The 27,970-nt window shown below is 37.9% G+C and overlaps 2 long non-coding RNA genes across 5 annotated transcripts in view; one reads left to right on the plus strand and one right to left on the minus strand.

The window, feature by feature from the left end:
* LOC102167185 (uncharacterized) overlaps positions 1 to 27,970 on the minus strand; it is a 367,702-nt gene that overhangs the window by 120,326 nt on the left and 219,406 nt on the right. The gene's annotated exons all lie outside the window — the stretch shown is intronic.
* LOC146401168 (uncharacterized) lies at positions 2,966 to 25,518 on the plus strand. 3 transcript variants are annotated; one of them, XR_014809574.1, is made up of 3 exons: positions 2,966 to 3,274; positions 8,504 to 8,583; positions 21,476 to 25,518. It is a non-coding gene; the product is annotated as an uncharacterized LOC146401168 (long non-coding RNA). The 3 variants fall into 3 exon arrangements; XR_014809575.1 differs by lacking the exon at positions 21,476 to 25,518 and adding an exon at positions 9,071 to 9,728 and having other exon boundaries at positions 3,128 to 3,274; XR_014809576.1 differs by lacking the exon at positions 8,504 to 8,583 and having other exon boundaries at positions 3,061 to 3,274.

Genomic DNA, 27,970 nt, shown 5'->3' on the forward strand with positions numbered 1-27,970 from the left:
CCAGATAGGTTTCTACATTCTCCACCAGAGGTGACATATGCAACATGTTTTGGCTCTGATGGCTAATGAAAAGGGGTATTACAAAGGTGCCTTTCTAGAATTACCAGTTAGAATATAAATGGGCTCTTCCTTGGACCACTTGCCTTCCTGTGCTATATTCTGAAATGGCTTGGAAAGAAAAATAAAAGCAAAAATAAAAACCTAAGGTGTGTCAACGTGGGTTGAAAGGCTGAGTGGAAGGTTATCTCCATGGGATCAGTTTAACCATCTTATAAACATTATGTTCTCTGGTTTGAAGATACCTTAGAAATCTATACATAGAACTTCCATATGACCCCGCAGTCCCACTCTTGGGCATCTATCCGGACAAAACTCTACTTAAAAGAGACACGTGCACCCGCATGTTCATTGCAGCACTATTCACAATAGCCAGGACGTGGAAACAACCCAAATGTCCATCGACAGAGGATTGGATTCAGAAGATGTGGTATATATACACAATGGAATACTACTCAGCCATAAAAAAGAATGACATAATGCCATTTGCAGCAACATGGATGGAACTAGAGAATCTCATACTGAGTGAAATGAGCCAGAAAGACAAAGACAAATACCATATGCTATCACTTATAACTGGAATCTAATATCCAGCACAAATGAACATCTCCTCAGAAAAGAAAATCATGGACTTGGAGAAGAGACTTGTGGCTGCCTGATGGGAGGGGGAGGGAGTGGGAGGGATCGGGAGCTTGGGCTTATCAGACACAACTTAGAATAGATTTACAAGGAGATCTTGCTGAATAGCATTGAGAACTTTGTCTAGATACTCATGTTGCAATAGAAGAAAGACTGGGGGAAAAATGTAACTGTAATGTATACATGTAAGGATAACCTGACCCCCTTGCTGTACAGTGGGAAAAAAAAAAAAAACATTATGTTCTCTGGTCTTAAATGACTTCTCAATGGATTTACTGTCTGTTTAATAAAATACACTTATCTTTGTTGTAGGACTGTAAATGAAATATACAATTGTTCCATAAGATTTTTTTTTTACCTCCAGTTATAACTGATATGATTTGCTATATAGCTATAAGAGAGTTTTTCTTATTATCTGATCTGATTTGCTATATAGCTATAAGAGAGTTTTTCTTATTATCTGCATGACATTATTTATCCTTTTTCTGGTAATGGTGAAATTATTTTCTTTAATTAGCCCAATATAAGGGTGTGCTGGCTTTCCTGTTTTCTGATGAATATCAGGTATTTTATATATTAAAATCTTTCAGATATTACTTATTATTGTTTTTATCTGCATTCCTACCTTAGCGAGTAAGGATGGACATAGTCTCCTGCTTGTATTTCCTTTAGTGGCCATGTCATTTAATGTAAGTGGCTTTCTGTATGATATGGGATTAATATTGATTGAGTAGCACCTTAAAAACTGTGTTCTAAAATTGGCTTGTGATGATGGTTGTACAACTATAAATATGACAGAATTCATTGAATTATTTTAAAATATGTTGATGTTCAGCTTATTATATAAATATATATTCAACTATTGTTTCTTCAAAATGTTTTTCTCCATTCTTTCTCCTTCTGAATTTCCCATTACACATGTATCTGACGATCTAATACTATCCAGCTGGTCCCTGAGTTGCTTTTCTTTTGTTTTCTTGCTTTTCACCTTCTATTTTTCTATCTTTAAGTGTATTAACTCTTTTCTTTGTCATATCCATTTAGGTAAGTTAACCCAGTAAATTTTTTCAAAATTTTCTTTCGTATTACTAGAATTTCCATTTGTTTTTTATTGTTTCCATTTCTCTGTTAAGACCTCTCATCTCACTACTGAGCTTTGCATGCATGGAAGTCCTGCTTTATATTACCTCCTTGAGGATAGCTGCATTCTTTTTTTTGTTTTGTTTTGTTTTGTTTTCATCGAATGAAAGATTCTTTAAATTCTACAGTGCTTTACAAGTTTCAAAAGTTTCACACACATGATTTCATATAATCCCATAATAACCCTTTTTTCTCCTCCACGCTTATTCCCCCCTCCCCCACTGGTAACCATTAGTTTGTTCTCTATATCCGTGAGTCTGCTTCTTTTCTGTTTTATTCACTAGTTTGTTGTATTTTTTAGACTTCACATATAAGTGAGATCATAAAGCATTTGTCTTTCTCGGTCTGACTTATCTCACGTAGCAAATGCTCTCCAAATCCATCCAAGTTGCTGCCAATGGCAAGATTTCATTTATTTTTTATGGCTGAGAGTATTCCATTGTGTGAGGGCACCAGCTTCTTTGTCCATTCACCTGCTGATGGACACAACTTAGGGTGATCCCATACCTTGGCAGTTGTAAATCATGCTGCCAGAAGCACTGGGGTGCATATATCTCTTCAAATTAGTGTTTGTGTTTCTTTCAGATACATACTCAGGACCAAATCTGCTGGATTATATGGTAGTTCTATTTTTACTTGTTTGAGAAACCTCCATACTGGCTTTTAGTAGCTGCTTTTAAGTTTTTGCTGCAATATCTGATTGGACTCAAATGATCTTATCTCTTTGGAATGTGTTCTGTTTTCTTAGCTCTTCACATGTTGGGCAATATTGGATTGCATCATACATATTAATGCTAAGTTAAGTGAATACTGGATTCTGTTATTTTTCTGTGATAAGTATTCTCTTCTTTTGTCTTAGAACATAGTTTTCACATCTGGGATTAAACTGTTTGAGGGACCCTTCCTCTCACTCTTTCCCTATCAGGATTCATCCCCCTCTTCAGAATTCATGTTTCCTGGCTTCTTTTTTCTTGTTCAGGAGACCAGGAAGAATAGAGAATTTGCATGGATATTCCCTCTGCAACTGTGTGTTTTGTGTTCTTAGCCTCAAGGAAAAAGTACAGAGAAACTAACAACTTCCTCATCCGACTCCCAAGCAAGCTTCCACTGCACCCAAATCTGCCTGCTTATGTTAAGTATATTCAGGATAGCAACTTGCAGAATAGCAACAAGATCAGAGGTTTTTTTTTCTTTGTTTGGAGCTGTTGGGATTCTGTTCCATGCAAGCATAATTCAGACATGAGTCAGCGAGGTAGGACAGAGTTTGGGGATTCTGGCTCCAGCTCTTTCCCTTCTGGTATTTTCCCTACACTCTTCAATGTTCCTAGTGTTCAGGTTTAATCGTTCTCGTTCCCCAGCCGGAAAGATGTGGGGATTTCCCACGTGCGTTCCGTGTCATTGCTGCGCCCAAAGGACTAAACATAGCTCCTCAAAGACGGTAATTATTTGTACAAGTTTCTGCCTTCCTCCTCCGGGAAAGCACGGATTTTCTGCCAGAATGTATCTGCTCTCTTCACTCTCTATTATCTTCAAGTAGTTCCTTCTTGTCCAGGTTTTATAGTTATTGTGGGCAAGACGGTCGGGGTGGGGGTTCTTCCATCAGGGTCTGAGGCCAACATGCCCAGACGTGAAAAAATTCCAGTGGATTTTGATGGATTCTGCTTACTATTGACTCTGAAAATCTTTTTTTTTGGCTATTATTTCTTTGATAATTTTGTTCTCTATTTTTTTCATTCTGTATCTCTGGACTCATTGTTCAGATACTGGCCTTTCCTATGGCTCATCTTTTCTCTCCAGATGTCTTTCTTCGTCTGTTGCATTCCATTCTGGGGATTCTCTCCATTTTATTTTGCAGTCCTTGCATTCAACGCTTTATGTTATCCTTAATATTTTATTTTCAAAAAAGTTCTTGTTTTTTTCTTGTTTCTTTTCTATAGCAGCCTGCTTTTATTCATGAATGAAACATTTTCTTGACTTACCCTAATCATACTCATTGTTGTGTTTAAAACTTTATTTTTCTAAATGACCTTGTTTAATTTTTGGTAAGTTTTTCCATGTATTTTGGCCATTCTCTTTCTTGCTACAGGACAGCATCCCTGATTTACCATTCATGTTTTAAACGGAGGCAGTAAGAGAGCTGAATGGGATCTCTATAAACACAGGCAGCATTTGGCCAGTGGTTGGCTTTTTCTTGGTGAGCAGATGGGGCACTGGTGGTAAATATGACCACCACCCCCACGAACTGCCACAGTGATGATGTTTAATTCATTCAACAGCTTCCCAGAAGAGTCCTCTCCTTTTTTGTATGAGGGCAAACTTCATTCTTCTTGTATTCTGCACACCAGGGTAGGTGAATGGGGAGGAGGATGCTGTGGTTGGACAGAGAGGGCCAGTCTTTCTTCAGCAGACCTTGGACTTTCTCCTTGTGTCCCTTCTGACTTCTCGTGCTTGGTTTCAAGACTGGACATTCCCAGGCTCCTTGGCATGCTAGCTCATCTTCTGACACAGCCCACTCTATGTCGTGACTCCTCTTCCATTCATACCGTTTTCATCACTTAGAGATTCACTGCAATTTCTTTTCCATTTGCAGTCACCATTCTGATTCATGTTTATATTATGCATTTCTACAGTTTTTATTCTCGAAACAATTATTTTCAAAGTTTTTTTTTCTTTCTTTCTACTATATTTCCTTTTCCCCCTCATCTCTTTCTCAGTCTGTTTTTTCTTTTTATCTTTCTCTCCCTCTCTCTGCTTCTCCTTCCTTTCTCTCTTCTTCCTTTTTATTTTGTGGCAACAAGGAGAGGCAAATGCCATTCTCAGTTCTTACTATGTTGAGATGTTAAAGTACTATATTTATTCCTTCAATGTTTTCTTTGATTAATAAACTGCTGAGTACAGCTTCAATGAATTAGAATTCTCATTAAAAAGTTTCTAGTGTTTTTAATTAAAAACTGACATGTTTGTTATATTTAAGTTTTATATTTTAATAGCATTTGTTATATTTATGTATGAAAGTAATTTATGATTGCTTTAGATACAAAAAATTAACAGTGCAAATATAATCACTAAAAATCTTACCTTTTGAAGATGAATAGCAAGCACATAAATGAAGTGGTATAAGTTCAAAAGTGCTTTTAAATTTTAACATAGAAATAAAGACACAAGGCTTTGTAAATTTAATTAATGGGCGATATAATTATAGGATCTAATGCGACGGCTTTATTTACAAATTCAGAAGAATAAATATCATTGCCCTGCAAAGAGGGGTATCAGAGAGCGAAATGAGGGGGTGCCCATTGGATCTTGTGGGAACATTTCTCCCTACATTATCTCTCTGGAAGTGTTTTCCATAGCATTTTTCCTTTCTGGAAGATATCTTTTTTTTTTTTTTTTTTTTTTTTTAACAAGCCCATAGGGTGCACATACTTGAAAACAGATCCGATTCAAGCCTTTAAGAAAATTTAAGGATGTTAGCATTCCTCTCATATAAAGGAGAAAATCTAATTTTGAAAGGGTACATAGAGAAAACTTTTGGGTTTGTAAGTTTTTACAAATGTCTGTAATTTCTGCTAAAGGAAAATCTTTAATCACTCATCGTTAATCACAGTGAATGTCTAATCAATTGGCAAAGTAACTAAAAGTACTGTATCTCATATTTTGTTAAGTTCATGATATTATTAATCTTGGTGTTGTTCCTAGAATAAGATAATGACTAAAATTACCACTCTATAAAGTATGCACTACATTGTTATTTTAATAGGAACTTGCTGAGGTCAGGGCTGGGTGTAAAGCTAGGAGCTACAACTCTATAGGATCATATGAGAAAAGTAATTAAAAAATTCATTTCTTATCTTGCTATTTAATTTTTCTTTTGTGTATACTTTATCTCTTTAATCAGACCAAAGATGTCCTAATTGATAAATTAATTGTCTTTCTTCCAGTCACTTCCTACTTTTTGTCGCACCCATGAACCAGGACTTCTTTCACAAAGCATTTCTCTTGCTTCCGTAACATTATTTACTGTGGGGATTCCCTTTAGCTCTGAACACTTAAGGCTCTTTCTTTAGATCTTCCTTTGATCAGATCTGTCTCTACACTCCACCATTTTTCCTTTTTTCTTCTCATTTGGCAAACGGCAAGCATGTAATCCACTGACAGAGTCAACTACCACTGATACACACCTGGTTTATGAATACATATTTCCAGCCTGACTCTACTTGAAGATCTAAGAAAGCATTTTATTTTATTTTTTATTTATTTATTTTTAAATTTATTTTTATTATTATTTTTTTAATAGTTATTTCCCCAATACAATTTTTTTTTCTACTGCACAGCCTGGTGACCCAGTTACACACACACGTACACATTCTATTTTCACACATTATCATGCTCCATCAGAAGTGACTACACATAGTCCCTTAGGACTAGACATGGTTTCCAGTGCTACACAGCAGGGTCTCATTGCTAAAGCATTTTAAAATCGCACGGTGCTTCCAAACATGTCAACTTCAGCACAGCTGTAACTGAACTCAGTACTAGTCCCTCCCTTTTTGTCTTCTCCTTGGGACACTTTTGTCACCGCTCGTTCTCACCTAGATCAGGAATGACCGTGTCACCCACTAACTTCCTCCCAGTCGCCACCCTTACTTTTAATCAGCAGTCAAGACCTGTTGGTTTTATCTCTGAAATGTCTCTTTAATTAGTTGCCAAACTGCTCGTTTCCATGGTAACTCTTCAAATGTCAAGACTTCAGACTCTAATTTGGTAACTCTTCAATCGTCAAGTCTTCTGACTCTAATTTCTTTCTTTCTTTCTTTTTGGTTTGTTTATTTTTTGCTGCAATTCACCCTTCTCCCAAAGCTTCATGGTGTCATTGCCTACATCAAAAGATTGAAAGTTCTGACCCTAACAACCAGTTCTGCCTATTTTTAGGTTTTAGGCCATCTTCCCATACTTACGCATTTTCTACTTCTCTGCTTCACCCAAACCAAGCAAAACATCATCCTATAGGCAAACACTGTCCAGGAAACCTTCGGGATTTTCTCACAATGTCTCCTTTATCTAGGACGACCTTCCTTGTCTAGGCTAAATCCCACCAACACTTCTAGGCCAATTAAAATTCAGACTTCATTAATCTTCCCATATCTTGATTGTATTAGCCTGTATATTATACACTACAATATATAGGTAGTTGCACACACATCTTCTTACCAGTAGTAGATTATGAGATCAAATGGTTTGGCTGAGAGATCTATCATTTAATATTTGCATTCTTTACAAAGACTGTCGCATTCTCTTGCCAAGGCATCAATTACACTGGCTACTGCTGTTTATTTTTTTATTTTTTTATTTTTTTTTAATTTTATTTTCCCACTGTACAGCAAGGGGGTCAGGTTATCCTTAGATGTATACATTGCAATTACAGTTTTTTCCCCCACCCTTTCTTCTGTTGCAACATGAGTATCTAGACATAGTTCTCAATGCTATTCAGCAGGATCTCCTTGTAAATCTATTCTAGGTTGTGTCTGATAAGCTTTTAAAACCATGAACACCTTGGCCGTGGACTTCTTAATTTGGGAATACGAGTTAAATAAGTATGAGAAGGAGGAACAACTGATAGGGTTTGCTTTGTTTGCCGACATTAGGTCTAAGCATTAAGAGACTATGTGGTGCTCTGAGCATTACCACACAGTGACAGAGAGATGTGTCTCATCAATTAGAGCATCTGCTACTACATCACATAGAAAACAAATGCCTTCTACGTGGGGACATATGTATGCGAAAGGTTACATGTTTTATGTTTAATTTATTTGTTTAAATGAATGCATTGTTTACATATATTAACTTCAACAATAGTAAGTGTATATTTTGATGTACACTTTCGGTACATCGAGTTTTGTTAATTTGGACAACTTAACCACTTTCACAGTCAGGAAGATAGCACAGTTCCCTCATCCTACAAAGTTTCCTTCTGCTCCTGCGCACTTGGTCCCCCTTTTGCATTCTTGACCCAACTGAGGACCTGTCTTCTCACTATACAGTTTTGCCTTTTCTAGAATTTCATGCCGATGTAATTACATGTAGCCTTTTATGGCTGACCTCATTCACTTAGCATCATGTTTGTGAAATTCGACCAAGTTTTTACATATGTTAATATAGTACTATCTTTCATTTTGGAATAGCATTTCATGTTATGGATATATCCCAGTTTGTTTATCTGCCAGTTGATGGATCATTTGGGTTGTTTCCAAATTCTCGTTGTAACGAATAATGATGCTTTGACTATTCACATACATGTTTTTGTGAAGACATATGCTTTCCTTTCTCTTGGATAAATACCCAGAAGAAGAATTTCTGAGTCATATGGAAATTTCATACTTAGCTTACCTGATTGATCTGAGTAGGACTTCCAGTGTTATGGTGAATAAGAGTGGTGAAAGTGGTCACACTTTTCTTCTTCCAGATGTTAGAGGAAAAGATTTCAAACTATCACCACTGAGTCTGATGTTATCTGTGGGACTGTCACATAGGGACTTGATTATGTTGAAATATGTTCTCTCTCACTTAGTTTGTTGATTTTTTTTTTCATGAAGGGATGTTGAATTTTGTCAGTCTTTTCTGCATTTGTTAGATAATCATATGATTTTTTTATCTTTCATTCTATCAGTGTGATGTACCACATTTATTGCTGTTTCTGATCTTAAGAGGAAAGTGGCCGCTCTTTCATAATTCAGTGTGATGTTAGCTGTAAGTATGCATAGATGCCCTTTATCTGGTTAAAGATGATGCTACCTACTCTCATTTTATTGATTTTTTTCTTATGAAAAGCTTTTGGATTCTGTCAAATTATTTTTCTGAATGAATTCTGGTCACTATGCAGATTTGCTTTTTATTCTATTACTATGGTGCATTACATTAATTGATTATTGGTATTAGTCCAACTTTCTGTTCCTGGGATAAATCCTACTTGGTCAAGGTGTACCATCCTTTTTACATGCAGCTGGATTTCCTCTGTTACTATTTGTTGATCTTTTTGCATCTATGTTCATGGAAGAAACTGATTTGTAGTTTTTCTTTCTTGCGGTATCTTTGTTTTGCTATGACGATGTTACTGGCCTCATGGATCGATTTAGGCAGTAAAGATACCTTGCAGCAAAGAGTTCTTCATTCATTTCTGTTTTGCTTTATGACATTTGTGTCATTCATTGTACATCCATCCTTTCCATCCATCCAGAGCTCAACTGAACTGGGAGAAAGCTGAGATGCCAGATGTTGGAGCAGTCAATTAAAGCAACGAGCTAAAGATAAATGAGCTAAGCCTTTAACACCTTACTTGAGATGGTATAATCAAGAGGCTAAAGCTGGAGAAAACTCCAACACCCCCTGTTCTATTTGTCCCCATGGGACTGAAAACACTGGACAGGTAGTGCATAGATATTAGGTTCATCTCACTGTCGAGGGGGTGCGATGACAAGGCAGCCACTGAGAGCTGCTGCCTGAACATTTTACAGCGCGACAGCCCTGCTCACATCCAGAGTCTGGACATTTAGATAAGGACCAGGGCTTAAGATTCTTACCACAAGTTCCTATATGGCTTTGCCTTTCCTGGGTCACCTTTTAAAGCATAAGTGAATCACTTGGTGGACAGCAGAAATCACCACTACATTGTAAATCAACTATACTTCAATAAAACTTTTAAAAATCCCCTTAGACTTGACCCCATGAAAAGTCAGCGACCTCCACCCCAACCACCTTATAAGTAATAACTGCTTGCTACCCTGTTCTCTGTCTCCCACCTGCTCGTGACCTGGGATGGAGGACTGCCCTTCCCTTGGCCCATTGCACGCACCCTCCTTTTCTGGGATCTCTAAGCAATAAATCTTGGGACTTTGCTTCCTTTGTGTGTATTAAAACTGCAGCTTTAATCGAAGCTGCTCTGAGGTGTACACTTCCCCAAAGTGGGAGCTCAGATGCTGAGGGAGCCACCTGCCAACCCCATGTATAGGGGGCTTGTGCCTCCATGGTCCCCAAGAGAATCTGCATATTCTCAATTTAACACATGAACTGTAGTCCCTCAGACAGGGAGCCTTGGACACAGGGCTCTGGCAGTTTTATGGACCTGGGGTTGGGGGCAAGGGGTAGGAGTGTAAACATATTGGGTCAGAGTAGGGAAAATTTCAAGCTTTCTCATTCCTCCCCCCATAACGAGGCCTCAGTAAAGGTGCCTGAAGAGGATCTTTGCCCCAGGTCTCTGAGATAAAGACCTAAGAATGAAAGCCCCAGGGCTAGGAAAGCAAATACACAAAAGCATCACCAGGGAGAGGGACCTGAGTCCTTGGCTGTAACTCCCTTCAGAGACTGCCAGGCACTGGCTGGCTGTGCATCAAGTCTAGTGTGGGGAGGGCAGCTTCCCCCTAACTGGCCTGCTAGGGAAAGCCTCTGTGACTGACTATGGTCAGGGCTGAAAAATTACACATAGGTTTTCAGCATCACCTGGTTCCTCAATATCCATTTACTATCATCACCCAATGCATTGTAGTGTTACTACTTTAAACAGTTACCTTTTATATCAAGTAAGAATAAAAAATATTTTAATTTATCTTCATTTATTCATTCTCCTCCACTGCTTTTTATTTTTGGTATCATATATATATATATATTTTTTTTTCTACTGTATAGCATGGTGACCCAGTTACACATACATGTATACATTCTTTTTTCTCACATTATGTGTTGCATCATAAGTGACTAGACAGAGTTCCCAGTGCTACTTAGCAGGATCCCATTGCCAATCCACCCCGAAGGCAACATTCTGCATCTATTTACCCCAAGCTCTCAGTCCCTCCCACTCCCTCCCCTTCCCCCTTGGCAAACACAAGTCTATTCTCCAAGTCCATGATTCTCTTTTCTGTGGAAAGGTTCCTTTGTGCCATATATTAGATTCCAGTTATAAGTGATATCATATGGTATTTGTCTTTCTCATTCTGACTTACTTCACTCAGGATGAGAGTCTCTAGTTCCATCCATGCTGCTGCAAATGGCATTATGTCGTTCTTTTTTATGGCTGAGTAGTATTCCATTGCGTATATATACTACATCTTCCTGATCCAATCATCTGTGGATGGACATTCAGGTTGTTTCCATATCTTGGCTACTGTGAATAGTGCTGCAATGAACATGCAGGTGCATGTGTCTTTTTAAAGTAGAGTTTTGACCAGATATATGCCCAAGAGTGGGATTGCTGGATCATATGGTAGTTCTATGTATAGTTTCCTAAGGTACCTCCAGACTGTTCTCCATAGTGGCTGTACCAGCTTACATTCTCATCAATAGTGCAGAAGGGTTCCCTTTTCTCCACACCCTCTCCAGCATTTGTTATTTGTGGACTTATTAATGATGGCCATTCTGACTTGTGTGAGGTAGTATCTCACGGTAGTTTTGATTTGCATTTCTCTAATAATCAGGGATGTTGAGCATTTTTTCATGTGCTTGTTGGCCATCTGTATATCTTCCTTGCCCATTTTTCCATTGGGTGGTTGGCTTTTCTGCTGTTTAGTTGTATAAGTTGTTTGTATATTTTAGACATTAAGCCCTTGTCAGATGCATCATTTGAAATAATTTTCTCCCATTCTGTAAGTTGTCTTTTTGTTTTCTTTTTGGTTTACTTTACTTTACAAAAGCTTGTCAGTTTGATTATTATTATTATTATTTTGTCTTTTCTAGGGTTGCATCTGCGACATATGGAGGTTCCCAGGCTAGGGGTCTAATCGGAGCTGTAGCTGCTGGCCTACACCACAGCTCACAGCAATGCCAGATCCTTAACCCACTGAGCAAGGCCAGGGATCGAACCTGCAACCTCCTGGTTCCTAGTTGGATTTGTTAACTACTGAGCCATGACGGGAACTCCTCTTTTCTTTCTTTTGTTCTTCTTTCCTTTCTTTCTTTTTTTGGGCCACTCCCACCCTACAGTGGATTCCCAGGAGGGATCGAATTGGGGCTGCAGTTGCCAGCCTACACCAGAGCAATGCCAGATCCAAGCCTTACCTGCAACCTATAACACAGCTCAGGGCAATGCTGGATCCTTAACCCACTGAGTGAGGTTAGGGATTGAACCTTCATCCTCATGGATACTAGTTGAGTTCTGAACCTGCCACAACAGGAACTCCGTTTTTGTTTTTAACATCTTAAATATTGCACTCCAGTCTCTTGCTTGTATGGTTTCCAAGAAGTGTGTTGTGTTTTTTGTTGTTGTTTAACTTGTTCTCTATAGGTAATGTGTTCCCCTCCACTTACCCTTGGCTTCTTTCAAAATTTTCTTTTTGTTTTTTGTTCTTTATAATTTGAAAATGATATGTCTACGTGTAGTTTTTTGGTATTTAGCCTGCAGGCAGCTCTTCAATTTTCCTGGATCTGTGCATTGGTGTCTGTAAGTAATGCTGGACAATTCTTAGCCATTATTTCTGTAAATATTTTTTTCCACTTTTCTATCTTTCCTCTCTTTCTGGTATTCAAATTATACACACATTATATCTTTAAAAAATTTCCCCTATTTTTGTCTTTTATGTTCTTTTTTTTTTCATTTTATTTCTTCTTTGTATTTCAGTTTGTGAAGTTTCTATTGACCTGTCTTCAAGCTCAATGGTTCTTTTCGCATCCATATCCAGTCTGCTGAGGAGCCCATAGAAGGCAGGTCTTCTTTCACAGTGGTTTTGGTTTCTAGCAATTTCTTCTGATTCTCATAATTTACTGTTTCTGACTACATTACCCATCTGCTTATGTATGTTGACCACTTTTCCCGTTAGCAACCTTAATATACGAATCATAGTTATTTAGAATTCCTTGTCTGATAATTTCAAAATAGGTGTCAAAATCTGGGTCTGGTTCTGATGCTTGTCTTGTCTCTTAAACATGCTTTTTTCTTGCCTTTAACATGGCTGGTAATCTTATTTTAAAGTCAGAAATACTCCATCAAGTGATAGGAACAGAGGAAAAACAGCACTTTTGTGTGAGTTTTTATGTTAATCTGGCTAGGAGTTGGGCTTTGTTTAACGATTGCTTCAGAGTCCTCTAGCATCCTGTTATTGTCATTCCTGTGGCATTGGAAAAGCTCTAAGCACTCAGACTCAAATCTTACAGTTCTTCCCACTGCAAAATATTGCTATTTTACCGAAGCTCTGTTGGCATGGTGGAAAGGTGTGACCAGAACTCAGTCTTTTAGGGAATCTGTGTCCCTGGGTTGTGACCGTCATTCATTTCTCCCTTAGTTATCCTTCCCTTAGGTAAGACAGGAAGGAAGAAGAACTGCCTTTCCGCCATATGGAATATGGCCCAGATAAGGATGTTTTCCCTGGCAGGTAGATCTTTGTTATGGAGAACAGTCTGGGCATATTTCACAAAGTTTACCTTTCCTCCTCCTGCCAAAGCCATGAGAATGTTTTTCTTGGCTTTTTAATGTGAGGATTTGGTGGGGTTCCTAGAGGTCCAAGACACAAAAGAGTTTAGGACTCCCTAAAACTGTAGCCCCCAGGAGTTCCTCATTCTCAAATAAATCCAAACTCAGTCCCCAACAATGTGTAAAAATGACTGTGTAACTTTGTCCACCTGTTTGTAACCCCAGCAGTTTCTCTTCCAGGTAAGCTTATCTTGGCTGGCATGCTCCTGCTTCACCTGTCTTTCTTGATTTTAGAATGGCAGTTTTCTCTTCGTCTTTAATTCTCTGATCAATCTAAGAAAAGTTGGTGATTTTTAAGTTATTCTAGGCTTTTCTTGTAAGGGCAGGAATAATGACTTCCAAACTTTCTATTTGCTAGAGCTGAAACCAGAAAAATTAGTCCTGCATTTTTACTCCTCTGATTATGAAACTCCAGTTTGAATTACTGGCAATTTAGACGCTTGCTATTGTCCCACAGCACTTGGGCAAACTATATTTTCATGTCACACTTATGATTATATTTTTATTTCACTTTTTCTATTTCTATTTTTTCTTTTTTATGTCAATTTGGATATTTTTTTACTGACCTATTTTTATATTCACTGAGTCTTTCCTTTGCTATCTCCAACTTATTGGCAAAACCTATAAGAGAGATTCTTAATTTTTAATATTTTATTTTTGTTTCTTGCATTTCCATTTGACTCTCTTGTTATATAAATTTCAGCTCCAGGTGAAAGTTGCTATCTTGTCGTAAGTATTGTCATATATTTGGTTTCATGTGAAAGTTTCCTGCAACTCAGTGCATCATTAAAAAGGATAATTACATTTGTTCAGAGGGCATACTATTTATAACATATTTTTTTAAATAGTATAATTCAAGATTTAGTGTTTTAACTATTAAATTACCAGAAGAACTTTAAAAAAAGGAATAATAATTATAAAGCAAATCACCATTAGACAACTTGTAGAAGTGTGTAGAAGCTATTTCATAAAGCCTATGGATTGACCAAAACTATTTATGTATACGCTTTAACATATTTTTCAGGGAAAACTGGTCATTTCTGTCCAATAAAGACAGATTACTATAGTCAAAGCAATGGTGAAATTTTCTACCTTTGAGGCAATTGTAAAAATGTTTTAATGTGACTCAGCTGGAAATTTCTAACTTTTGCCAATTTAAATAATCACTCTCTCCCTGTAAAAGTGTCTTTTATCTTGGAAAGTGTTTGAGAATAGAGTATATTTGAAAACTATGCAAAGCACTAAAAAAATTTACTGTTTGGCATGAAAATACTGATTTTTAAATCTCTGCCTTAGCTACCAATGTGAGACTTTCTATCAAGAAAAGCAAAAAAAAAAAAAAAAAAAAAAAAGAGAGATCCCCAATTATAGGCTGGTGGTAGGGGGAACAGCTGTCAAGATTAACATAATCTAACTTGTGGTAGGGGATGGTTGGTTGATTATACCTCATTCCTGAAAACTTTTAAAGCAAGTTTTAATTCTCCTCCTCCTCTGGTGGAATAAAAAAAAAAATTTAAATGATTTCTAGAATATTATCAGTTGAAGATTCAACTTAACTAGATTTTAATTATAATTTTTTTCTATTTAACAAAATAATAACAAACTTACTACTAAATGTCAAATGGATCTATGTGTGGTTGCACTTTTTCCAGATTGTTTTCTGATTTATTCCAAAATTAATAACCTAATATTTTAAGGTTAATTAGGAAGCACAATGAGCCGAAAATGTAATTTGCATCTTTCTTTTTTACACACCACATACATATCTTTATCAGGCAGTTAAGGATATCACAATAATAAAAACTTTCATCAAAGTATTTACGAAAGTAATGAGATACCTATTTATGGCTCTTAATGAAAGAGACAAAATATCTTACTCTCTTAATAAAAGAGATGGAGCTCTCAATGTTGGTCTTTGATTTAATGGCAACATATCCATTATCTTGAATACCTAACTAGTTAAATTTTTAATATTTTCTTATTGGCTTTATTTTTCTGGATAGAGAAGGAAAGCAAAGAACCCTAAATCAGCGAAAATAACATAGCTTCTTAGTCCTTATGGAGAAATTCTTTATTGGGATACCACTTCAAAAATGCTTCTGATAACCCTCTTTCACAGACAGGGAGTCCATATGTGCTATAGGCATATTCATTTGCAGCTTTAATTATAACATTCATACTAGTAACATAAAAGAGACTCTTCAACCCTTATTTTTAAGAAATTCAATTTGGGCTTCTGATATTAATAAGGAAAATGGGCCCCGATAGCCCCCATTTTTAAAAATTAAAAGGCTCATTTACAACAAACAAAGTAAACGGAAGAAAAATCATTTATGCAAGGACTGCTAATTCAGCTGTTTTGCTTCTGGGCTTAATTGGATTTACCTAGAATTGATATTTGGTGTCAGCGTGTGTTATATCAACACAAACAACAGTTACCCAACATAAAGGAGCCTGTGACGAGTAGTAAACTCCAAGATTAAAAACCTCAAACCAAAGACAAAAATATGAATTTATGTGACTTAATCTTAGCAAAACCACTTTTTAGTCATGTATCTTATAGATTTACTGTAACAGCTTGATGCCGTAGTTCTGCCTTTCTACCCTTTATCTTTATGTTATAGACAGAGGCAGTGAGGGAAAGGGGAGTCCAATAAAATGGCTTTGAAAATGGTTCCAAGTCTCTCCTGCCTGGCAGGCAGCCACTTTGACTACTGTCTCTAGGAGCAGGTTTGTAACATCTGAATTCCAAAGGCAGGTACGTAGAGCCCATCACCAGGCCTTTCCCATTTACGTGTGGAAAAATGGCCTTATCCTTTAAAACTAAGCAACAAAGGCCGTGTTTGGGGAAGAATTTAACATATATTTACTTATGTACATTTTATTCCATTTACCTATAAGAAGTTCATATGGGATGTTTTCAAGTGACTATCAGGAATGTTTTATTTACTGAAAATGTGAAGGAGATTAGAGAAAACATTGAAGGGCTTAGAGAAGATAGTTTTTAATAGAAATGCTGGAGAAGATACGTATTATGTATGCTAAGCTGGGACATATTACATATAAATGCACATCCACAGCACAGACGATTGCAACACATTCTATAGTTTTAGAGGCATAACTCATATACTGAGATATCTTTCACTGCCCGCTCCGTCCTGTTTGAAAATACACCCTCTTCATTTATTTCGGTCCTTCTGATTTCCTTTTCTGTTCAACTTTTCCTGTTTCCATCACAGTTCTCACCTGATAGGCTAAACACTGTATTTGTTTATTATGCCTATTGATTCCTGTTTCTTCCTGCTCAAACGTAAGCGTCATGACAGCAAGGTTTGTTTCATTCACTGATACATCTCAATTGTCTATAATAGCATAGCATGAATAGAGTAAATGCCTAATAAGTAAATAAATGAATGAATATGCTACAAACATTATGAGTGTACATACTTAAGTGTCTTGCATCTATGGGGATAGGTAGATAGGTAGGTAGGTAGGTAGAGAGACAGATAGATAACAGATAAATAGATGTGTATTTTCAGACTTTTCAATTATACTTTTTACACTTTTTCTCTAGATTTTCTTCCTTTGGAGTTGAAGCTATCCTTTCCTTCTCTGTTATTTAAATAGACTATGGAATGCATACTGTTTAGACATTTAATTCAAAAAGTCTAACTTAGTTGCCTAATATTCTGACTTTGGAATTCCTAAATATATGCTTTATCAAACATGCTGGAAAAAAAAACAGCCTCTTTTTGTTTTTGCAACTTATGAAATACTATCACAGTGCTCTGAGCTTGATTGACTAATGTTTCTTCCACATGAAATGAAATGAAAAAACTACTCGTAAGCTGAATGAAACAATCTGAGTTACATCCACATCTTCCAATAAAATGGTCACGGGAGCTCAGCAGTATCATCTGAGCCAACACAGCTCAGATGGACCCCACATCAAAATGGAAAATTAGTTTGCATAATCATGTTGTCAGCAGCAAATTTAAGATCGAGAAAGCTCCTACCTGAATATTTCCATTATCAATACCAAACCAACTGGGCAGCCACAACTTAGGCCATGCAGGTGAATTTGACAGTTTGCGAAAAAAATTTTTTAAAAAATGTTTACTCTAATATTCAGGTCTCTTCTCAAAGTGTCCCTCCTCAGTGAAATCTCTATAGTACCCTCTTTGCAGCTTTTTCACTGTGTAAAATAATTTATATTGATTTTTCCTTGAGCATTGCTCTCTTCCTAAAAGGTAAGCTCTGTGAAGGCAAGGCCTCTGACTGTCTTGTCCATCCTTGTCTCTTCACTGTTGAGAAACCATACCTTATAGAGTCGAGGTGCTCCAGGAATTGTTAAATCAATACATGAGTGAAAATAAGTGGCACCAAAAAGGGATGTCCTTTTGAGGGGCATCCGGTTGCCTCCAAGGCCGCCATTTACCCTCTAGCCCCCCACCCCAAGGAAGACTCTGAAAAGCCTTGGCACCGAGCATTTAAAATAAGAGACCTTTTTCTGAAAAGCATTTTTGTCTTTCCTATAAACATCTGTACAATGTGAGTTAGACTTCTATTGTCGTGTGGCCACGTTGGAGAAATTCAGCGCCTTCATAACTACATGCTTATTTCTTAGATATCACCTGATTTTTAAGTTACTTTGTTTTTGAAACACTAGGTTAGTGTTACCATGAAAATTCAAGACATATGTTGTTACATACACATACGTTGTTACATACACATACGTTGTTACATACACATACATTGTTACATACACATACGTTGCTTGAGAAAATGGGAGAATGGGGATGACCATAAAAGATGCAGATTTTTGATGGTGGAAGAGAAGAGATCAACATTTCAGTTTTCTTTGGTAAGTTCAAGGTGTCTTTCAGGGATTCGAGTAGATGTGAGAATGTACAGCTGAATATAAAAGCATGGAGTGAGGGGAGAGGTCTGAGCCCAATATGTGAATGTTGTAGTCATTGTTATGTAAATGTTTAAAGCCATAAGGAGGGAGGTGAATGTAGGTAGAAGGTGGAAGTCTGAGGAGTAATAGCTGAGATTCAGTTGTGATGGTGGGATTTACCAAGTGGGGAATATGAGGGCGAGTGATCAGAGAAGTAGAAAAAAAATATAGGAGGCAGCCGTGGTGTCACAGTCACCAAATTAAGAAAAAGGATATCCGAAATACTGGGGCTGAAATGTATACTTTTTCATGGTTTTTGAAATTAATTTTAGTTCTGTTTTTTTTTTCATTGAAAAGCAGGCATGTGACAGAAATATTAGAAATTCATATTCAAGTTCAGCAAAACATGAACAGAAATTTGCTGGAAAGCCTAAAAGCCATTATTAGTCAAGCTTACCTCCTTTCAGTCTTTGCCTTTTTATGCATGTTCTTAAATACTGACCTAATACTATAGATTTTTGTCAAACTTTTCCATTCTTATTGAATCACAAGTGTTTAAAATATACTGCCTATTGACTGCCATTTTTAAACTTTTTTATTAGATATAATTGACATTTAACATTATATTGGTTTCAGGTGTAGACTAACATTTTTAAAATAAAAAATAGTAATAATCCATAAGGGATTAAACCGTATTTCTTAATCTCCTATTGGTGGATATTCAGATTTTGTCTTTCAACCAAACTGTTGACTCTTTGCGTCTCCTCTCTCTGGGGGTACAGGGTCCAACCCTTTCCTTAAACAGTGGACTCTTGCCTGAGTCTAAGGGTTCCCTTCCCCTTCCCAGGAGTCTGACTGCATTTTCTCCCACTCCTCCCTCATGGCTTAAGGCATCTGCTTTGTAGGAACTATCCAGAGAAGCGGGCAGGGCTTATGCCAATCACGTGTGTTGTTCGTGTTACCTAGAAGAGATTTTTCTGGCTTCCTGCTCAGTTCTCACCTTTCTCCGGAGCATCTGGTAGATGCCTTTGGGAAAAAAATCTTGCAAGTAAGTGCAAACTTCCCGTGTGCCTTAGGCCCTTAGCTACTCCAAACCAACACATCGGTCCACTCTTGCCCTTTAAGGATTCATGAAAAGTTTTACTTATTCCTTTTGTACTCACTGCTACAGTGGCCACCTCTTTCTCTCATGTTCCAACTGAGGTGAGACAGTTCATGTGTCCTGTCTGTCCTTGCATGGGTGTGTGCATCTTCGAGTTCGGGTTATTACTTGGTTGCCTTGAGGAATCAGCTCTTTAATGAATTCAAGAAAAGTTATGATACTGTAAATAATCTAGCCTTTTCTCCTTATTAGGCTGGAAGCAATGTTCTTCAGAGCTTTCCATTCCTAGACAGAAATGAATAGTTTCTAAATCATTCTTCTCACAAGTATTTTCCAAGCTCTACTAACAACAAAGCCGCTATACTAAGTCATGTTGTGGGAAAGATGGATAAACCATGGTGGAAAAGTAATATTCTTTCACTATCAGTGCAGTAGTTTGGAGGGGCTTGCTTATGCCCCTGGTAAACTTGTTATCCCATCTGAGGTTTAGCTTCTGGATGCCAAGCCTTATTCCTAAGAATGGCTTATAAGTCTAGAGACTCCTTCCTCGTCTACATCAAATGAGTAACCACTACCATCTTACCATCTTGCCTGCTGAAGGCCTCCAAGGCTTCCTCTTTTTTCTCTATTTCTTCACTCAGCTGGCCAGGTAAGCGCCAGAGAGCCTGGAGCAAACTGAAATAGAGCCCCTGAAAGGTGCTGCTGCCTAGGATGTAACTCTTCCAAGGACAGTGCCTCTCAGATATTTGATCCCCCCCCCGCCGCCCCCAACAAGCTTTGCTCCTTCATGTTTAAAATGAGAGAGCTGAACTTAAGAACTTTCAGAGTTCTCCAAATGACAATCTGCAACTCCTTTCCTGCAGCAAGAAAGCTGAACTATGATTTAGAGTTGGAAAGGAACCTTGAAATCTGTACTCTAAATTGGTTCATTTGGGCCATATTTTAGATTCCACATATAAGTGGTATCACATGGTATTTGTTTTTCTCTTTCTGACTGACTTCACTTAGTATGATAATCTCTAGGTACATCCATGTTGCTGTAAATGACATTATTTGGATTTTTTTAAAATGGCTGAGTAGTATCCTATTGTATAAGCAATGAAGTCCTACTCCACAGCACAGGGAACTTTATCCAGTCTCTTGGGATAGACCATGATGGAAGATAAGAAAAGGTATATATATATATATATGACTGGGTCACTTTTCTGTACAGCAGAAATTGACATAACACTGTAAATCAACTCTAATTTTTTTTCTTTTTGTCTTTTTGCCTTTTCTAAGGCCACTCCGTGGCATATGGAGGTTCACAGGCTAGGGGTCTAATGCCACAGCCACAGCAACGCGGGATCCGAACCGTATCTGCAACCTACACCACAGCTGACGGCAACATCGGATCCTTAACCCACTGAGCAAGGCCAGGGATTGAACCCAAACTCATCGTTCCTAGTTGGATTCGTTAACCACTGTGTCACGATGAGAACTCCAGTAAATCAAGTCTAATTAAAAAAAAAAAAAAGTTTAAAAACTAGAAATATGTATGGTAAACTTACTGCGGTAACAATGAGAAAACTGAGACCAAAGAAAGTTAAATGATTTTCCGAAAGCCATGGAGATACAAAATGAAAACAAAATCCAAAGACCAACAAGCTGGAGGTCACTGTTCCTTGACCCCAGGAAGGCACCAGAGCGAGGCTACCCATACAGACGAAAGGGATTGTGTTCAAATCCTGGGTCTGCTTCTTACTTATCCGTAAAGCCTAAGCGAAGGGACGCCACCTCTCTAAGCTACTGTTTATCCTTTCTTGAAACAGAGACAGTGATGAAAATACCTGTTTCTTAGGACTGAAGGGGGCATGAAATGACTTTATTGTTCAAAGTGCTCAGCCAAGTGTTTTCAGGAAATACACAAAGGCCTTTCAATTTACCGTTGCAGTTAAGAGGTTCTTCATGGCGTTATTGTACGGGCTTTAAAGGAATGAGAAGCGGGAGAAACTGTCAAATGAGTGTTTCTTTGCAGTGTTTTGAGTAGAAATAGGCTGCATTTCTCATGAGCCTCAATAATATACTGGAAGGTTGGGGTTTGGTTTACTTTATTATTCAGCGTGGGCAGTTTTTTTAAAAACAAGTTTAATCAAGTAATTAACATATCGGTCTGCAAGGTGATGTTGTTCTAATGCCATTACAGCCCCTTAGACGACAGTACAGATGTGGACATGGATGCTTGTGGAAGAAAAGCCTGGAGAAGCACATTTGGATCCAAGCTACAGCACAGTAACCGCAGGAGAACTCAGACTTTTTTCTCCAAAGATTGGCTGTGGTCGCGAGCTTTGCCAGCCCGAGTTTTCAAAATTTATTTTCTAGCCAGGGCTATAATGTTTATTCCTGTTTCTTGACCAAGAACGGCTTCACGTACTGAACTAACAGCGTGGGCGAGCAGTGGGCCAGCCAGCCGTGCGGTTTCTGCAGAGCCTTGTATGTAATGCCCACTGCTCTCCCATAGATGGCAGCATTTCACAGACGACGCCAGCACCCGGACTAGGGGCCCTGCCCACTCCTTCCTCTCAAAGAGAAAACAGCTCCATAATCTGTTGACAGGATTAAGGACCCCTGTTGTTTGACAGGAAGTAAATAAATCCTTATGGTATTCTGGAAATCTCAGAAGTATATGAGAGTGGTAAGAAATTGTTTATTCTATGGTAAAGGTATCAAATGAATATTTACAGTGTTTAAAACAATTAGCTCAGATTGATGTGGACTGGTGTTAAAAACCCAGCCTGTTTGCATTATCTAGTTTAGAGTATTTGCTAAACGCTTGCACAGTAGGTTTACTTTCTGAGTACAGAATTTCTCCCTGTACAGAGCTGATAGGGAACGCTAAAGCTGGGAGACAATGACGTTTTCTTTCCAAATTCAGAAGAAGCACTTAGAAATTAAAATAGTGTCTGCTGCATATGCAAACCATTGCATAAAACCTACACCACATGATATAAGTTATAGGAACACAATCATCAAAATAAAAGATACAATAACAGAAGATACATAGTGTCACGGTGGGTATGGTTACGCAGAAGGTTCTCTTTGGCTTTAAAATCTATTGAGATTCTCAATTTTAAATAATATTATTTAAGGTAGACAGAAAAAAGTACTCTTGTCATAAATCTAGACTGTTGGTGCTGCATTAAATGCTTTTAGTTAGGATTCTTAAATCCATCTCTTAAATAATTCAAAAATGACACAGAGCAATCATCTAAATCCATCAGTAAGATGCACCCAAGGATTGATTCAATGATCCTGTTCAGGTTTTTCTACTGCCCTAGGGTGTGCTGTTTTTTTCTTTTTTCTTTTTTTTTAACTCCTAATTTTTTTCTGCAACTTCCTTTTCTCTGTATGTTCCAAGAAGCTGATGATTTTTTTAAAAGTACATTTGCTTTGTGGTCACAATGCATTACTAACTAAATGATTATTATTCCCAGCTACAACACGAACGTCTCCATATACTTAAAGATTTCCAATAGGAAAATAAAAATGGTCTTGTAAGTGACAGTCTCTAACAAAAATGTCTGGTCTTTCACTGTGCAGCTTAGTCTGCAACGGCTTCCCCAGGCCCTAAATACATTTTTTCTTTTAAATACAGGGGTTAAATTGAAATGTTGACTATCATTGCCACTCATTTTTATGAAGATAATTAAATTAATTGGCCTTAATAACCAATGAAATTTATGCTCTCAAGTGTTACCCTATTTTATTGAAATATGGTAGATTTATAATATTGTGGTGGTTTCAAGTGTACAGCACAGTGATTCATCTATATACATACATATATATATATTCTTTTTGAGAGTCCTATCACAAAATATTGAGTATGGTTCCTGTGCTATACAGTGGGTCTTTGTTGGTTATCTGCTTTATAAATAGTAGTGTGTGGGGGTTAATCCCAATCTCCTAATTTATCCTCCTCCCCTTTCCCCTCTTGGCCATACCACCCTGAACACCCTCATTTCGATCTCATCTGAGCTTGGAGGTGAAGAGGGTCGGCCCTGGTTAGTACTTGCACGGGAAACCAAGGATGTGGTATTAATTCCATCTCAGTTGGCCTCTCCATCATTCTGGTCTTCAGTTACCACGTGGGTCGTGGGTCGAATGTGAAGATAATTATTGTGTTTTACATAAGCGGTAGTAAGTGGTGGTAAATATTATTGTTTGTGTCAATTTAATACTGAATGTTTGCTTGAGTAACGATCGAGGAGAGGCTTGAGCAACTGGATACAAACGGCAGATGCCTCTTGCTTACTGCCCCGCACACTTCGTTCCCTCCTGTGATGGTGCAGCTTCAGCGCCCCGCGCCCGTGAAGCTGTCGATAACTAGTCAATGCGTATGGGCCAGTCCAGATGTTGCCCATCACATGTATTAAGCTTGACAGGATTCATTTAGCAGCCAAGTGTAGGGAGAGCGTTGCACACTCCTGTAGCACCGGTAACATAATTCAATAATATGCAATAACAGTGATAAGAAGGTGATGAAAAGCTGACCAGTAATTGCTTTTTTTTTTTTCTGGTTTATGATAAATACTTTTGATGCTTTAAATACTGCTTGAGGAAATTATAGAAAAGAATCAGCTGCCAGTCTAAAATAAAACACTCTGCAATGCATTCTTCTTAACATTATTGTGGCGAGAATACATTACATGAGATCTACCCTCTTAACAAAATGTTTAAGTGTGCAGTACAGTATGGTCAACTCTGGGCACAATGCTGTGTGGCGGATCTCTAGAACTTTTCATCTTGCTTAACTGAAACTTTATGCCCCTCTTTCTCTTGCCCCCAGCCCCTGGCAACCATCATTCTATTTTCTGCTTCTGTGAGTTTGATTATTTCAGATAACTCAAATAAGTGGAATCATGCGATATTTGTTCTTCTGTGACTGGCTTATGTCACTTAGCATAATGTCCTCGAGGTTCATCCATATTGTCGAATATTGTAGGATTTCCTTCCCTTATAAAGCAAATACTCAGTTATATATTGTCTTTATCCACTTAACTGTTTTCCTCCACATCTTTGCTATCGTGAATAATGCTATAACGTAAACATGAGTGCAGATATGTGCTTGAGACTCTGATTTTAATTATTTCAGATTAAAAACTCCCAAATGGATTGCAAGATCATTTGGTAGTTCTATTTCTTAATTCTTTGAGGAACCGCCATACTGTTTTCCATAGTGGCTGCACCAATTTACACTCCCGCCACCAGGGAGTGTATTTTTCTACAGCTCGCCAACACTAGTTTTTGTTTGTTTTGTTTTTTGTTGTTTTTTTGGTAATATATATAAAATGACCATCCTAACAGGTGTAAAGTGATATCTCACTGTGGTTTTGGCTGCTTTTTTATTTTTTCTGATAATTAATGATTGTGACCACTTTTTCATACTTTTTCTTACGTCTTTTGGCCACTTCATATCTTCTCCGGAGAAATATCTATTCAAGTCCTTGAGCACATTTAATTAAGCATTAGTTTTGTTTTGTTTTGGCTGTTGAATTTTAGGAGTTCCTTGTATATTTTGGGTATTAACCTCTTTTCAGAGATATTGTTTGCAGGTATTTTCATATTGTTTGCAAGAATTTTCACTCTGTTGATTGTTTTCTTCTCTGTGCTAAAGGTTTTTAGTTTGATGCAGTCTCACTTGTCTGTATTTGCTTTTATTGCCTGTGTTTTGTTGTAATATTTACGAAATCACTGCCAAGACCAATGTCATGAAGGTTTTCCCCTTCCGTTTTCTTCCAAGAGTTTCATAGTTTCAGGTCTATGTTTAAGACTTTAATCCATTTTTAGTTGATTTTTGTGCATACAGTGTATTTTTAAAAGCCACCATTTTAAGTTCTGTACAGTAATCAGTCTTATGTATGCAACAAATCTATACACACCCTCCTTTGAAAATTCTCTCTCTTGACTTTTGAAATATATGTAATTAAAATTTTGTTTCAATAGCTATCAATAATTGTGACTGTTTATAAAGCAGTCACCAGTACTTTGAATTGCCTTTTTGAAATCAGGTGATTACATATAAATATGTGATATGCACCAGTGTTTTGAAGGAGTAGTATGTTTTTTCTAAAAGCAGGAAACAAAAGCTTTGTTTAAAATTTAGAAAGATGTACATATCAGGTTTCATGTAAATTTTATGGCAAATTAAATGAACATATAATAATAAAAATAACACAAATGATTAACAAATATTTAATTAATATGATTTAGTTTTTCACCTTTTTGTAGGTTTTTGTGTAAATGTATTAATGAAGCATCAGGAGACAAGAATCTTCTTTTCAGTCTGAAAATAAGGTCACTACAGCCAGTGTCTACACTTCTAAGCTTTCTTATATTCTTTACTGCTGGGCCAAGGCTAGCGGTCTTCCTTGCCATGGGCCCATTCCTCTGCCCCACGGCGTGCTTCCAGGTCGGTCTATTGGCTTGGAAATATTGCCGATCCTGTCTTCATTGCTAGGATAAACTGGACTCTTGGGCTGCTTCATTATTTCAGGCACCTAGGTAGATTTTCCCTTTGGTAGTAACACAACTTGACGTCTCATTCCTTCCTATTTAACATCTCTGGCATCTACCCTTTCCTTTCAGTTCCCACTGTCCCCAACGCATCACCTCACATTAGGATGCACTTCGTAACTAACCCGGCTCTGGTTCTGTGTCCATGTGGTTTAATGTCACCAAGAAATTCTCCCTAAAAACACTCATCTCAAGAGCCGTCAGTTGCCAATCCTATCAAATCCCTCTGCCTGAATTTCAAGATGGTCCTTTCACCATATCCTATTTATCCCGCCTGGTTTTCTGCTTCTTCACGTGACTTCTCATAATCCCAGAATACGGCGTGTCGTTCGGAACCCAGTGTCTCTTCTGCTTTTTCCGCACATCTGGAGCACTCTTCCTCTCCAATGGCTGTCTCCCCCTGCCCCCCTCTTTTCTTATTAGAGTATAGCGGATTTACACTGCTGTGTCGCTTTCTGCCGTGCAGCAGAGTGACCCTGTCAAACATATAGATACATTCTTTTTCTCACACCGTCTCCTACCTCTCTTTTCAGCGCCCACTCCGGTTTATTCACGGTTGTAGTCCTGATTGCAACACAGCCTGGAATGCAGCAGGGACTCAGTAATTGCAGAGCCTGAGTGAACCCAAAGGCCGCTGTGCCTGTGATGTTTTCTCGGATGGGTCCAGGTCACAGAGGCCCTTCCTTTTCTTGAAATCTTTTCGTGCCCATCGCCTGGAACTGCACGTCCATTTATTCCTTTATATTCACTGGGAGATTTGACCAACCAGTGTTTGTTCTTAAAGGATCGTATACTCTGATATCGCTTAATAAACACCCGGATTAAAGGAAACTTGTTGGTCCATGCTGCTCCCCTCTGCGCTGGAGTAGCTGTCTCACGGCTTAAGATTTGTGCACCCAAGTCAGGTCCCCAGGGAGGAGGGGCCGCATGATAGGCAGGCACTCCCGTGTTAAATTCAGACCAATGTGCGTTCGAATCCTGTCTCTATCAAGAGCTCGTTCTATGATCTTCACTTTCCTAAATCCGATCTTCATTTATGATCTTTGAAAAGGCCATCCCATATCGCCAGCTCAAAAATTAAATAAAATCAGGTGTGCAAAACGTAGGCTATTACTTGCCCCCCGGAGAGCATCCAAACATGACCATTGTGGCTATAGTCGTTACTTGCTTTTTTTGTTGTTGTTATTGTTGGAACTCCAGCATGGGATCCTTGGCTTTACTGCAAACTAGTGGCAATGTGAGTTTGAATAATTTTAACGTATTTTGAGACATGCCTCAGCCATTGTGAGAACAGGGTTAGGAAATAGTAATTTCAAAATTATTTAGCACTATTTTTTTTGAAGAAAGTGTTTGCTCGCTTTTTGTTTTATTTCATTTGCTTATTAAATGAGAATCAGAATACATACATCACAGGGGTGATGCAGAAGTGTAGTTTTGATTTTTAAAATAGTTTGACAATGCAAATGCTATAACTGAGTATTACATATTTTAATAAAAGCTCAACTCATCCTGCAGTACTCATCAGTATAGCATCATTTAAAACATGAGGCTGGACTGACGTGTGTTGAAATCCAGGTTCTGCCCTTGTACTGGCGCAACTTACCTGCTGTGTTCTGCAGCAGTTCCCTCACCGGTAAAAATGGAGAATAAACTTTCTTCTGTAGGTTTGTTTTAGATCACACCAGTATGTATTAACGCTCAATAAATAACAAGGTGTAAAACCACATGCTAAAGTCAGGTCAACATGTAGAGTCAACAATGGCTTACTGATTACATGAATTTTGCCATCATGGGTTAGCCATCATGGCTTACAGATTAAGGCACAGTATGAGGATTTGACAGTTATTCAACAAATATGTATTGAATATTAAGACTCTACTATACATCAGGCCTTTGCTTAGGCACCCTGGTGAGGAAATAAAATGCAGCTCCCTCACAGGGCTTCTAGTCTACTGGCTGCAAAAGATGTGCAAGAAATAGGCAAACGATATTACAGTTTACTTCAAGAGTCAAGTTATAGGGTGTTCCCGTTGTGGCGCAGTGGAAACAAATCTGACTAGTATCCATGAGGATGCAGGTTTGATCCCTGGCCTTGCTCAGTGGATTAAGGATCTGGCATTGCAGTGAG

The sequence above is a fragment of the Sus scrofa genome, chromosome 7, assembly GCF_054392235.1.
Source record: "Sus scrofa isolate SSC_HxYL_T2T_F1_AM1 chromosome 7, Sscrofa_HxYL_maternal_Yorkshire_Landrace_v2.0, whole genome shotgun sequence".
In the NCBI taxonomy this organism is placed as follows: Eukaryota; Metazoa; Chordata; class Mammalia; order Artiodactyla; family Suidae; genus Sus; species Sus scrofa.